Raw genomic sequence first — 13,783 nt, 5'->3', positions numbered from 1 at the left:
CACGACAACATAACAAAATCAATTCATATCACAATTTTCCCAATGGCCACAACCAATTCCAAAAATATAACAAAATCCGCGGCATTGAAAGCGACCATATACAGACTCCAACTCCTAATTTCTATCACCAAATTGGTTATTTTTCATGGAGTTTGATGTTTCTCCTAGTTCATATCTACAACCATAAGTGGATCTGATTCCAATAGGAGTTCAACGATACCATTGTCAATGCAAAGCTGCAAAACAGAAAAAAATGACATCAACTCAACAGCATTTATTGAATTGGTTTCCAACCCACATTTAGATAGAAGTGTGTAAGAAGCCTTCTTACTGAATCAGAAAAGAAAACAAATAATGAGGAAAAACTTGTTTTACTTCACAAATTGTTTTCCTTTTCTTGGAAAGGAAAGCCAATTTTAAATTTCAATATTTCAAGTCCTAAAAAAAACCTATTAAGTCCTAAAAAGTTAAAGTTTTCAGTTTTTTAGACCTTTACTAAAATGAGACACAAACACAATGAAACCTTCAAATCATAACTCACTCTGAAGAATTCTAGCAAGGTCTTTCAATTATACGTGCTGTCTATTCTTCTTAACTATTGTAAATAAGATAACTATCAAGACTAATTCCTGAAAGAATTTCAGATACTAAAACGTACATATACCAAGAGAGGATATATTGCCAAGATTTGAACCTAAAGCTTAAAAAGGCAAAATAGAATAATCCTGAATATCTCCTATCAGAAAATCATATATAGGAGTAAACAAACCTCAAAAGCCTTCGTTTTTTTAGGCTCTTTAGCACACAATAAGCAGCATGCAACTACAAGATAAAATGTAAATGACTATTAAAACTGCAGCAAGCAATGGCAGGATAAAGTTGTTAAGTATACTAACCTATTAAGATGAGTTAACATACCACAATCACAAACATAACCATAAGCATGAGTAAACATGAAAAGCAAAGATAACAATGAGACTAAAGCCTATGACATCAAAAGGTGGGAGAGTCAGTTAGTTAGACAGTTGCACAACATAGAAAGTGTCACGACCCAAACTCCCTCCGTATAACGTCGTGACCACCTAGTCTCTACGACTAGGTAACCCTAACAAATTGCGGAAAATAACAAAACAAAAATAAGACTTGGCAACTAACAGCAGTGGATAATTAAATAACTAGTAACAATACCGCTCGGCATGTACAATAACCAATACTCTATAAATACACAGTCTTTCCAAAACGCGGAACATCATAAGTCATAAGTTACAGAAGAAAACTAGTATCTCTATACACCAGAGTCAAACAAAAGAAGTACGGAAGGTAAATGACATAGGAGAGAATATAGGGGGACTTCGACGTCTGCGAACGCGGCAGATGTACCTTGAAGTCTCCGTATAACAGAAAGCACTCTCAACTAGTAGCGGGGCTGATAAGAAACATCTGGATCTGCACACAAAATATATGCAGAAGAGTAGCATGAGTACACCACAATGGTACCTAGTAAGTATCAAGCCTAACCTCGGTCGAGTAGTGACGAGGTCAGGTCAGGCCCACTGGTAAATAATAAATAAGGCAGGAGAATATACAGTATAATAAGAGACTAGAATTTAACAAAAGAAAACACAGCAAGGCAACAGTACAACACACAGGGGTAAACAGTAGGGGATCTCCCGAGATATCGTCTCGTAGTCCCAAAATATATATACAGGGAGAACTCCCGAGGTACCGCCTCGTAGTCTCAAAAGTACATATGCAGGGAGAACTCCCGAGGTACCGCCTCGTAGTCTCAAAAGTAAATGTGCAGGAAGAACTCCCGAGGAACCGCCTCGTAGTCTCAAAAGTAAATGTGCAGGGAGAACTCCCGAAGAACCGCCTCGTAATCTCAAAAGTAAATATGCAGGGAAAACTCTCGAGAAACCGCCTAAATGTGCAGGGAGAACTCCCGAGGAACCGCCTCGTAGTCTCAAAAGTAAACACACAACTTAAACCGATAAATACAATAGTTAACAACAAGATTTCTACAGTTATACTGATAAAGAACAAGGAAAAAAAGGAATCAACTAGGCATGCCTTACAGAGTTCAAATAAGGAGTTAAAGCACGTAGACATGCGATATTAGACTAAACAGGATAACTACACATATTGGAATAGCTCAATTAAGAATGAAAAATAGACTAATACTCATTTAAACGGTATAACTCAAATTAAAGGAAAAACATGTTACTACTCAATAAAATAAATCGAGTTTTACAACAAATAGCTTGTGTACGTACTCGTCACCTTATGTACATGGCGCTCACATATCACAACAGTACCAAATCCTAAGGGGATTTCCCCCATACAAGGTTAGGCAAGCCACTTACCTCGAACCAAGCTCAATCAATCGGTAACAATGCTTTTTCCACGAATATCCGACTCTAAATGGTCCAAATCTAGCCAAAAATAATTACATATCATAAATACAACTATAATAGACTAATCTAATTAATGGAATCAAGACTTTAATAACAATTTTGAAAATCGTCCCAAAAGGTCGACTTGGGACCACGTCTCGAAATCGGGTAAAAGTCACAAAATATGAATACACATTCACTCACGAGTTCACTCGTACCAAAATTATCCAAATACGATATACAAATCCGAATCGAAACTCGATTTTTTTTTGTTGAAGAACTTCTCCCATTTTTCTCAAAATTTTCAACCCAAATCCGAAATTAAAGGATGGAATTAATAATAGATTAGTGGGATATCACCAAAATGGAGTGTAGAATCATTACCCAATCGATGTCTCTGAAAATCCCTAAAAAGTCCGTCCAAATCCGAGCTCTCAAACTCAAGTTTTGATAAAAATGGCCAAACCCTCGTTTTGAAATGATATAAGTCTGCCCAGTGATTCCTTCATCGCGATCGCGGAAATAGTCTCGCAATCGTGAAGAACAACTTCACTACCCCGGGATTTAACCATACGCAAATGCGTAAAACACCAAGCGAATGCGATGTACTGGCTCTCAGACTTACGCGATCGAGAACGTCCTCATGCGTTCGCGATGAGCAAAGCGCGTGGCCCAGCTTTAGCCTCCTTAACTCTACGCGAACTCGACCTTGGCCACGCGTTCGCGAAGTACCACTTCACACCACTACGCGCTCGCATCCTTCTGCCCGCAAACGTGAAAAACAAAACTTCCTCTGCCCATCTAAGCTTACGCGATCACGGCCCCTCTTTTGCGATCGCGTATAAGGAAACCAGATGCACCAGATCACAGAACTTCAGCCATTTCTCTAAGTCCAAAACGCATCCGATAATGATCCGAAACACACCCGAGGCCCCCGGGATCTCAATCAAAGATACCAACAAGTCCTAAAATACTATACAAACTTAGTCGAGCCCTCAAATCACATCAAACAATGCTAATAACACGAATCACCCTCTGATTCAAACTTAATGAACTTGAAACTTCCAATTTTTACAATCAATCCTGAAACCTATCAAACCACGTCCGATTGACCCCAAATTTTGCACACAAGTTATATTCAACCCTACGGACCTAATCCAACTTCCGAAATTAGAATCCGGCCCCGATATCAAAAAGTCCACTACTGGTCAAAATCTCCAAAAATTCAACTTTCGCCATTTTAATTCTAAATTAGCTACAGACCTCCAAAACACAATCCGGACACCCCTAAGTCCAAAATCACCAAATGGAGCTAACGGAACTGACGGAACTCCATTCCAGAGTCGTCTTCACACAGTTCCAACTACGGTCAAAAATCCTAAGACTTAAGCTTTCATTTAGAGATTAAGTGCCATAATTCACTCCGAAAACCATAACAACAACCTCCCGGCAAGTCAGATAAGCAGAAAAAGATACGGGAAAAGCAGTTAATAGGGGATCGGGTCTATTACTCTCAAAACGACTGGCCAGGTCGTTACATCCTCCCCCTCTTAAATAATCGTTCGTCCTCGAACGAGCATAAAAACATACCTGAAGTGGTGAAAAGATGAGGTTAATGGCTGCGCATATCCTGCTCGGTTTCCCAAGTCGCCTCCTCGACCGGCTGACCCCTCCACTGAACCTTCACGGAAGCAATGTTCTTTGACCTCAACTTTCAAACCTGCCTGTCCAAAATAGCCACTAGCTTCTCAATATAAGATAGATCCTTGTCCAACTGGACTGAGATAAAATTTAGCACATGAGACGGATCGCCGTGATACTTTTGGAGCATAGAAACATTGAATACCGAATGAACCCCTGCAAGACTAGGAAGCAAGGCAAGCTCATAAGCAACCTCCCCAACACGTTGCAACACCTCAAATGGGCCGATAAGCCTTATGCTCAGCTTGCCCTTCTTCCCAAATCTTATAACGCCCTTCATAGGTGAAACACAGAGTAAGACCCGCTCTCCAACTATGAATGCAACATCACGAACCTTCCGGTCCGCATAACTCTTCTGTCTGGACTGGGCTGTGCGAAGTTGATCCTGAATCACCTTTACCTTATCCAGGGCATCCTGAACCAAGTCTGTACCCAATAATATAGCCTCGCCTGGCTTGAACCAACCCAATGGAGACCGGCACCGCCTACCATACAGAGCCTCATACGGTTCCATCTGGATGCTCGACTGATAACTGTTATTGTAGGCAAACTCCGCAAGTGGCAAGAACTGATCCCAAGAACCTCCAAAATCTATCACATACGCACAGAGCATATCCTCTAATATCTGAATAGTGCGCTTAGACTGTCCGTCCGTTCGAGGATGAAATGTCGTGCTCATCTCCACTCGAGTACCCAACTCATGTTGTACGGCCTTCTAGAATCATGATGTAAACTGTGTACCCCAGTCGGAGATGATAGATACCGGTACGCCATGAAGCCTGACGATCTCGCGGATGTAAATTCGATCTAGCTGCTCGGAAGAATAGATAGTCATCACAGGAATGAAATGATCTTACTTGGTCAGCCTATCCACAATCACCCAAACTGCATCAAACTTCCGCTGAGTCCGTGGGAGTCTAACAACGAAGTCCATAGTGACCCGCTCCCATTTCCACTCTGGAATATCTATCTTCTGAAGCAATCCACCCGGCCGCTGATGCTCATACATAACCTGCTGGCAATTTAGACACCAAGCCACAAACTCCACTATGTCCTTCTTCATCTTCATCCACCAGTAATGCTGCCTCAAGTCCTGATACATCTTCGCAGCACCCGGATGAATGGAGTACCGCGAACTGTGAGCCTCTTGGAGAATCAACTCACGCAAACCATCCACATTAGGCACACATAGTCTGCCCTGCATCCTCAATGAACCATCATATCCAATAGTGACCTCCTTAGCATCACCGTGTTGGACCGTGTCCTTAAGGACAAGCAGATGGGGGTCATCATACTGACGCTCCCGGATACGATCATAAAGAGAAGAGCAAGAGACCATACTAGCCAATACTCGACTCAGCTCAGAAATATCCAATCTCACAAACGGGCTGGCTAAGGCCTGAACATCCAACGCCATGTGCTTCTCTGCTGCTGGTAGATATGCTAAGCTCCCCAAACTCTCTGCCCAACGACTCAAAGCATCGGCCACCACATTGGCCTTCACAGGGTGGTACAAAATGATGATATCATAATCCTTAAGCAGCTCTAGCCACCTCCTCTGACGCAAATTAAGATCCTTCTGGTTGAACAGATACTGCAAACTCCGGTGATCGGTGTAGATCTCACAAGGAACACCGTACAAATAGTGTCGCCATATCTTCAAGGCATGAACAATAGCTTCTAACTCAAGGTCGGGGACAGGATAGTTCTTTTCATGCACCTTCAGTTGTCTGGACGCGTAGACAATCACCCTACCGACCTGCATCAATACCGCACCGAGACCAATCCGCGATGCATCACAATATATAGTATAAGACCCTGAACCTGTAGGAAATATCAATACTGGGGTTGTAGTCAAAGTTGTCTTGAGCTTCTGAAAGCTCTCCTCACACTCCCCTGTCCACCTGAACGGAGCACCCTTCTGGGTCAGCCTAGTCATAGGTGTTGCAATAGATGAGAATCCCTCTACAAGACGACGGTAATACCCCGCCAAACCAAGAAAACTCCAGATCTCCGTAGCTGATGACGGTCTAGGCCAACTCTGCACTGCTTCCACCTTCTTCGGATCCACCTGGATCCCATCACTCGATACTACATGACCCAAGAATTCCATTGAGTCTAGCCAGAACTCACACTTTGAAAACATCGCATATAACTTCTTTTCTCTTAAGGTCTGAAGCGCAGTCCTCAAGTGCTGCTCATGATCCTCCCGAGTCTGGGAGTACACCAGAATGTCGTCAATAAACACAATGACGAATGAGTCAGGATAGGGCCGAAACACACTGTGCATCAAGTGCATAAAAGTTGTTGGGGCATTGGTCAGCCCAAATGACATCACAAGGAACTTGTAGTGACCATACCGAGTACTGAAAACAGAATTCAGGATATCTGAATCTCGAATCTTCAACTGATGATAGCCGAAAAGTAAGTCAATCTTGGAAAACACTCTAGCACCCTGTAACTGATCAAATAAGTCATCAATATGGGGCAATGGATACCTATTCTTCACTGTAACTTTGTTCAGCTGGCGATAATCAATGCACATACGCATAGAACCATCCTTTTTCTTCTTCAAAAACAAGACAGGAGCACCTTAATGTGACACACTGGGCTGAATGAAGCCCTTATCAAGCAACTCCTGTAATTGCTCCTTCAACTCCTTCAGCTCAGGAGGAGCAATACGATACAGAGGAATAGAGATGTGCTTAGTGCCTGGTAACAAATCAATGCCAAAATCAATATCTCTGCCGAGCTGCATGCCCGGAAGATCAGCTGAAATCACATCTGGAAAGTCCCTCACTACTGGAACTGACTCAACTGTGGGGGTATCAATATTGACATCTCTCACATAAGTTAGATACGTGTCACACCCCTTCTCAACCAATTCATTAAGCTTTAAAAATGAAATAACTCTGCTAGGAGAATACTCTAAGGTACCTCTCCACTCAAATTGCGGTAAACCTGGCATAGTCAGCGTCACGGTCTTAGGGCGACAATCAAGAATAGCATAATGGGGCGACAACCAGTCCATGCCCAAGATAACATCAAAGTCTACCATGCTGAGTAATAATAAATCGGTTGTGGTCTCAAAACCACTAACAGCAATCAAACACGACCGATACATGTGGTCCACAACAAGAGAATCTCCCACAGGAGTAGACACATAAACAAGGGAATTCAAAGAATCCCGAGATACGCCCAAATACGGGGCAAAATAAGAGAACACATAGGAATATGTAGAGCCTGGGTCAAATAATACTGACGCATATCTATGACAGACCGGAACAATACCTGTAATGACAGAGTCGAAAGCAATTGCCTCTGTACGAGCCAGAAGAGCATAATATCTGGCATGGCCTCTCCCTCTAGGGCAACCTCGACCTCCCCGACCTCCACCTCGAGTTGGCGGAGTGGGTGGGGCGGTAGCTGGTGCTGGAATCATAGCCTGAGGACCCGGTAGAGCACGCGGTGTCTGAGAAGTCTATGGAGGTGCACCCTTCCTAAGTCTAGGGCAATCCCTCACCAGATGGCAATTGTCGCCACACTCAAAACAAGCTCTCAGAGAGCGTGGCTGTTGTGACTAGCTCGAGCCAAGTCTGCCGGACTGACTACTAAAAGCACCCCATGCAGGAGGTGCACTAGATACTGGTGGTACACAATATGGCTCCTGGGGCCTAGATGGGGCCGGAATACCACTGGCGGCTGGAAGTGCTGAATGGACGGGGCGACTCCCATAGCCCCTAACATGGCGAACCGCAGCTGGGGCACAAGTACTGTTGTAAGTGCCAGACTCTCGAGACCTTTAGGCCTCCCTCTCATCTCTATCCCGGGCAAGCATGCCCTTCAATCTCTTGGCAATACTCACAACTTGCTGATAAGAAATATCCATCCCCAACTCCCTGGCCATACTAATCTAGCTACTGGGGTGGAGTCCCTCATTAAAAAGACGAACCCTCTCCCAAACTGTGGCAACCAAGGCCGGTGCATGTCGGGCCAAATCACTGAAACGGACTGCATACTCTAACACAGTCATAGCACCCTGGCGCAGCTGCTCAAACTCTGCACGCCATGCGTCCCTGAGGCTCTGAGGGACATACTCTCTCAAAACCATATCCGAGAACTGAGTCCATATAAGTGAGGTTGCCTCGTCCGAACTACTCAACTCATAAGCACGCCACCACTGATAGGCTGCTCCTCTAAGCTGGAAGGTGGTAAAAGAAACCCCACTCGTCTCCGCTACGCCCATAGTACTGAGAATATGATGACACTCCTCCAGAAAACCTTGAGCATCATCTGTAGCCAATCCGATGAAGGTAGGTGGGTGGTACTTCTTGTACCTCTCAAGTCTGAGCTGCTCCGCCTCAGAAACTGCTGCCCTAACCTCAGGCTGAGCTGGAGCTACCAGCTGCATCGATAAAATCTCTAGAACCTGGTTGACCTGAACCCGCTGCTCTAAAGTACTGGCGACGGGAGTTTGTGCTCCTCCCCCGGCCTGAGATGTGGCAAGAGCAAGTGGAATCAATCCAGGCTGAGCTAAGGTGCTGAACATGCTCAGAAACTGGGCTAGCGTCTCCTGGAAGGCTGGTGCAACAACAGGTACCTCAGGTGTCTGCCCTCCAACTGGAGCTACTGGGGGCTCCTCTGTAGCAGCTTGTACGGGTGCTCTGGCTGCACCGTGTAGACGTCCTCGGCCTCTACCCCGGCCTCTCACAGCTCTAGCAGGGGGCGTGGGTGCCTGGTCATCAGATCCTCTGGTACAGGTCCTCACCATCTGTGAGAAAGAATAGAATACATAAGTTTAGAATTTTTGATGTCAACAAATTTCGCAAGACAAGAAATCAAAGAAGTATAATTTTTCCTAACAGTTACATAGCCTCCCGAAGATAAGTAAAGACATCTCCGTACCGATCCGCGAGACTCTAATAAATCGGCTTGTGACTCACGATACCTATGAACCTAGAGCTCTGATACCAACTTGTCACGACCCAAACTCCCTCTGTATAACGTCGTGATGACACCTAGTCTCTACAATTAGGTAAGCCTAACAAATTGCGGAAAATAACAAAATGAAAGTAAGACTTGGCAACTAACAGCAGTGGATAACTAAATAACTAGTAACAATACGGCTCGGCATGTACAATAACCAATACTCTATAAATATACTGTCTTCCCAAAACGCGAAATATCATAAGTCACAAGTTACAGAAGGAAACTAGTATCTCTATACACCAGAGTCTAAAAAAAGAAGTACGAAAGGTAAATGACATAGGAGAGAATATAGGGGGACTTCGAGGTCTACGGACGCGACAGATGTACCTTGAAGTCTCCGTACAATAGAAAGCACTCTCAACTAGTAGCGGGGCTGATAAGAAGCATCTGGATCTGCACACAAAATATGTGCAGAAGAGTAGCATGAGTACACCACAATGGTACCTAGTAAGTGTCAAGCCTAACTTCGGTCGAGTAGTGATGAGGTCAGGTCAGGCCCACTGGTAAATAATAAATAAGGCAGGAGAATATACAGTATAATAAGAGACTAGAATTTAACAAAAGAAAACATAGCAAGGCAACAGTACAACACACAGGGGTAAACAACAGGGGATCTCCCGAGATATCGTCTCGTAGTCCCAAAATATATATACAGGGAGAACTCCCGAGGTACCGCCTCGTAGTCTCAAAAGTAAATATGCTGGGAGAACTCCCGAGGTACCGCCTCGTAGTCTCAAAAGTAAATGTGCAGGGAGAACTCCCGAGGAAGTACCTCGTAGTCTCAAAAGTAAATATACAAGGAGAACTCCCGAGGAACCACCTCGTAGTCTCAAAAGTAAACACACAGTTCAAACCAATAAATACAATAGTTAAAAGCAAGATTTCTACAGTTATATTAATAAAGAACAAGGAAAAACAAGAATCAACTAGGCATGCCTCACAGAGTTCAAATAAGCAGTTAAAGCATGTAGACATGCGATATTAGACTAAACAGGATAACTACACATATTGGAATAGCTCAATTAAGAATGAAAAACAGACTAATACTTATTTAAACGGTATAACTCAAATTAAAAAAAAATAGGTTACTACTCAGTAAAATAAATAAGGTTTTACAACAATAGCACGTGTACGTACTCGTCACCTCACGTACATGGTGCTCACATATCACAATAGTATCAAATCCTAAGGGGATTTCCCCACACAAGGTTAGGCAAGCCACTTACCTCGAACCAAGCTCAATCAATCGGTAATAATGCCATTTCCATGAATATCCGACTCTGAATGGCTCAAATGTAGCCAAAAAAAGAGTTACATATCATAATACAACTATAATAGACTAATATAATTAATGAAATCAAGACTTTCACAATAATTTCAAAAATCGTCCCAAAAGGTCGACATGGGCCCACGTCTCAAAATCGGGTAAAAGTCACAAAATATGAACACCCATCCACTCACGAGTTCACTCGTACCAAAATTATCCAAATCCGAATTGAAACTTGAAATTTATTTTTGAAGAACTTCTCCTATTTTTCCTAAATTTTTCAACCCAAATCTGAAATTAAAGGATGGAATTAATAATTTATTAGTGGGATATAACCAAAATGGAGTGTAGAATCATTACCCAATCGATATCTCTGAAAATCTCTCAAAATCTCGTCCAAATCCGAGCTCTGAAACTCAAGTTTTGATAAAAATGGCCAAACCCTCGTTTTGAAATGATATAAGTCTGCCCATTGATTCCTTAATCGCGATCGCGGAAATAGCCTCTCGATCACAAAGAACAACTTCGCTGCCCCAGGATTTAACCCTACGCGAACGCGTAAAATACCAAGCGAACGCGATGTACTGGCTCTCAGACTTACGCGATCGCAAACGTCCTCACGTGTTCGCGATGAGCAAAGCGCGTGGTCCAGCTTTAGCCTCCTTAACTCTACGCGAACGCGACCTTGGCCACGCATTCGCGAAGCACCACTTCACACCACTACGCGTTCACATCCTTCTGTCCGTGAACGCGAAGAATTAAACTTTCTCTGCCCAGCTAAGCCTACGACGATCGCGGTCCCTCTCTCGTTATCGCGTATAAGGAAACCAGATGCACCAGATCACAGAACTTCAGCCATTTCTCTAAGTCCAAAACACATCCGATAATGATCCGAAATACAACCGAGGCCCTTGGGACCTCAACCAAAGATAGCAACAACTCCTAAAATACCATACGAATTTAGTCGAGCCCTCAAATCACATCAAACAATGTTAATAACACGAATCACCCTCCGATTCAAACTTAATGAACTTGAAACTTTCAATTTCTACAACTGATGTTGAAACCTATCAAACCACGTCCGATTGAACCCAAATTTTGCACACAAGTCATATTCAAACCTACGGACCTACTCCAACTTCCGGAATCGGAATCCGACCCCGATATCAAAAAGTCCAATACTGGTCAAAATCTCCAAAAATTCGACTTTCGCCATTTCAATTCTAAATTAGCTACTGACCTCTAAAGCACAATCCAGACACACCCCTAAGTCCAAAATCACTCAATGGAGCTAACGGAACCGACGAAACTCCATTCCGGAGTCGTCTTCACGCAGTTCCGACTACGGTCAAAAATTCTAAGACTTAAACTTCCGTTTAGAGATTAAGTGCCACAATTCACTCCGAAACCACAACAACAACCTCACGGCAAGTCAGATAAGCAGAAAAAAATACGGAAAAAGCAGTTAATAGGGGATCAGAACTATTACTCTCATAACGACCGGTCATGTCGTTACAGAAAGACATTATCATGACGGTATAGTATTTCGTCAGAATTAAAACTTTCCTTAAATTTAAGCCACATTAAAGAGTCAAGAACTACTGTTGCTGGAAGCTCATGAGAATAACTTTGGAAACTCTTTATAAATTGAAAAACATACTATATAAAAGATTCTCATCATAATTCGAATGATGTCATTACCACTGTTAATAAGATTAACTTTGGGCAATTATCCAAACCCAAGACGCACATTCAGAAGGATTTTTAATTTAACATTAAAGTAAAGACCATATGTTAGTGCAATCTCAGCAGCTGCCTGTAATTTCTCTAGTCGTGCCATGAAACATGAGCAAGCAAAATATTAGCCACATGTCACTATAACTCTATCAAATTGTATAAGCTACTTCTACTCTCAAGAAAATATTCTCTAAGAAGTACTTTATCTCTTGACAATGGGAGACACTCAGTTGAATATGTTGCTCATCTAAATTCATGCAACATCCGCTCAAAAGCAGCTCCACGAGAAATACAGGCTAGAGTAAGGTTGCGTACTATAGATTCTTGTGATTCGATTCTTTTTCGGATTTCGCGCATAGCATAAACTTAGTGCACCGGGCTGCACTTTTATTTTATATTTTATATTTTAATGTCTGTTGTAACATCAGTTCAACTACCAATGTCACTCCCTAACCATTCTTCCTTTGTTGGTTTCCCACTGCTCTATCACAGAATCTGCTGCATAATTAATAATGACTCCTTTATCAAATTACAAAAATATGATGACCCAAAATATTATCTTTAAATTTAATAATTAATTCTATATTCTAAGACCTTAAAAAGTAATATTTATTATTACTCGACTTGCGTGCATAATCCGTAAAATTTTCCGAAAAGTTTTTATGTGAAAAATAGATTAAAATGTGAATTAGAGCTTTAAAACTCAACTGAGTTGACTTTGGTCAATATTTTGAGCAAATGGACTCGGATCCGTGTTTTGATAGTTTCGGTAGGTCTGTATCATGATTTGGGACTTTGGCGTATGCCCGGAATCGAATTCCGAGGTCCCTACCCCGGGATATGGAATTTTGATGAACAATTAGAAGTTTGAAAGCTTATGGATTTTAAGAAATTAATGATGTTGGATTTATGGACACCGGGTCTGTATTTTAGTTTCAGAGTTCGGTATAGGTCCACTATAATATTTATGACTTGTCTACCAAATTTGATGAGAAACGGAGTTGATTTGACGTGATTCGGATGCCCGGTTGTAAAAATATAAGTTTTAAAGTTTTCTTGAAAAATTCATTTGATTTGGTGTCCGATTCATAGTTTTAGGTGTTATTTGGGTAATTTTATCACGCGAACAAGTCCGTAGCGTATTTTATGATTGAAATTCATAGATGGTTTGTGTCCGGGAAGTTCCGGATGAGTTTCGGGGTGAGTTTTGAGCGAGTCCGGGCATTTCGGCACTCTAATATTGTTCTGGCACTTTTGGGGACGCAAACCGTGCATTTTTGGGCGCTGAGGCGAAGGAGGGGCGCAGACAACAGCAGAATTTCGAGGACACGCTCAATATTTCGCGGACCGCGCAATTCTGTCTGCGGCCGCGCTCCAGGTAGTTCTTCAGATCCGTTGGTCCGACTTCGGAAGCCTATATCTTTTTATCTACAAGGAATTTTGAGATGACTCAAAAATAAAAGTTGTAGTCCTTCGTATCTAGTTTTCATAAATATAAAGAAGTCATCATTTGGATATCTGTAGTGAAAGTGATGGCCAAAATACTGAAACCTGGCAGTGCAGCCCCAAGAATTTCGCGGCCGCACCATATTTTTCGCGACCGCGGGACCTGGGGCACGACCGCGCTTGAAATTTTGCTGACCGCGAAATTTGAGTTTAGAGAAAGTACTATATATTCGAGGTTTAGGTTATTATT

Source organism: Nicotiana tomentosiformis, chromosome 6 (assembly GCF_000390325.3).
Source record: "Nicotiana tomentosiformis chromosome 6, ASM39032v3, whole genome shotgun sequence".
NCBI lineage: Eukaryota > Viridiplantae > Streptophyta > Magnoliopsida > Solanales > Solanaceae > Nicotiana > Nicotiana tomentosiformis.
The sequence above is the reverse complement of the archived record's forward strand: the minus strand, read 5'-3'. Positions refer to the sequence as shown.